The sequence below is a fragment of the Bison bison genome, unplaced genomic scaffold (assembly GCF_000754665.1).
Source record: "Bison bison bison isolate TAMUID 2011002044 unplaced genomic scaffold, Bison_UMD1.0 scf7180017851846, whole genome shotgun sequence".
NCBI lineage: Eukaryota > Metazoa > Chordata > Mammalia > Artiodactyla > Bovidae > Bison > Bison bison.
In genome coordinates, this window is record NW_011482419.1 from 54748 (window position 1) to 56024 (window position 1277).

The 1277-nt window shown below is 40.6% G+C and overlaps 1 long non-coding RNA gene across 1 annotated transcript in view; it reads left to right on the forward strand.

Moving 5' to 3' along the window:
* Positions 1–1209, forward strand: part of LOC104997084 — a 25649-nt gene extending 24440 nt beyond the window's left edge. Inside the window, exon 4 of the long non-coding RNA XR_826290.1 lies at positions 1171–1209. This is a non-coding gene — a long non-coding RNA (uncharacterized LOC104997084). The remainder of the gene's footprint in view (positions 1–1170) is intronic.
* Positions 1210–1277: the final 68 nt, after the last annotated feature.

A 1277-nucleotide genomic window follows, 5' to 3' on the forward strand; every position in this document is an offset into this window, starting at 1 on the left:
GTATAATAGGCTCCAGTTTCATCCACCTCATTAGAACTGATTCAAATGTATTCTTTTTAATGGCTGAGTAATACTCCATTGTGTATATGTACCACAGCTTTCTTATCCATTCATCTGCACGTGTCTATGCTTTTTCATATGCTGTCTAGGTTTGTCTTTGCTTTTCTTCCAAGGAGCAAGTGTCTTTTAATTTCATGGCTGCAGTCACCATTCACAGTGATTTTGGAGCCCAAGAAGATAAAGTCTGTCAGTGTTTCCATTGTTTCCCCGTCTATTTGCCCATGAAGTGATAGAATTGGATCTTAGTTTTTTGAATGTTGAGTTTTAAGCCAGCTTTTTCACTATCCTCTTTAACCTTCATGAAGAGGCTCTTTAGTTCCTCTTCACTTTCTGCCATAAGGGTGGTGTCATCTGTGTATCTGTGGTTATTGGTATTTCTTCCAGCAATCTTGATTCCAGTTTGTGCTTCATCCAGCCCAGGATTTTGCATGATGTACTCTGCATATAAGTTAAATAAACAAGGTGACAGTACCTTGAGGTACTCCTTTCTCAATTTGGAACTAATCTGTTGTTCCATTACAGTTCTAACTGTTGCTTTCTGACCTGCATACAGATTTCTCGGGAGGCAGGTAAGGTGGTCTGGTATTCACATCTCTTGAAGAATTTTCCATAATTTGCTGTGATCCACATGGTCAAAGGCTTTGGTATAGTCAATAAAGCATAAGTAGATGTTTTTCTGGAATTCTGTTGCTTTTTCTATGATCCAGTGGATGTTGGCAATTTGATCTCTGGTTCCTCTGCCTTTTCTAAATCCAGCTTGAATATCTGGAAGTTCTCGGCTCATGTACTGTTGAAGCCTGGCTTGGAGAATTTTGAGCATTGCTTTGCTAGCGTGTGAGATGAGTGCAATTGTGTGGCAGTTTGAGCATTCTTTGGCATTGCCTTTCTTTGGGATTGGAATGAAAACTGACCTTTTACAGTCCTGTGGCCACTGCTGAGTTTTCCATATTTGCTGGCATATTGAATGCAGCACTTTCACAGCATCATCTTATAGGATTTGAAATAGCTCAACTGGAATTCCATCACCTCCACTAGCTTTGTTCGCAGTGATGCTTCTTTTGCACAGTGGTCTTTAAACTAATGTTCTAATAAGAGGTTTTCTTTTTAAAGCTATCTTCACTCATTTTGGAGAAGGCAATGGCACCCCACTCCAGTACTCTTGCCTGGAAAATCCCATGGATGGAGGAGCCTGGTAGGTTGCAGTCCATGGGGTCGCT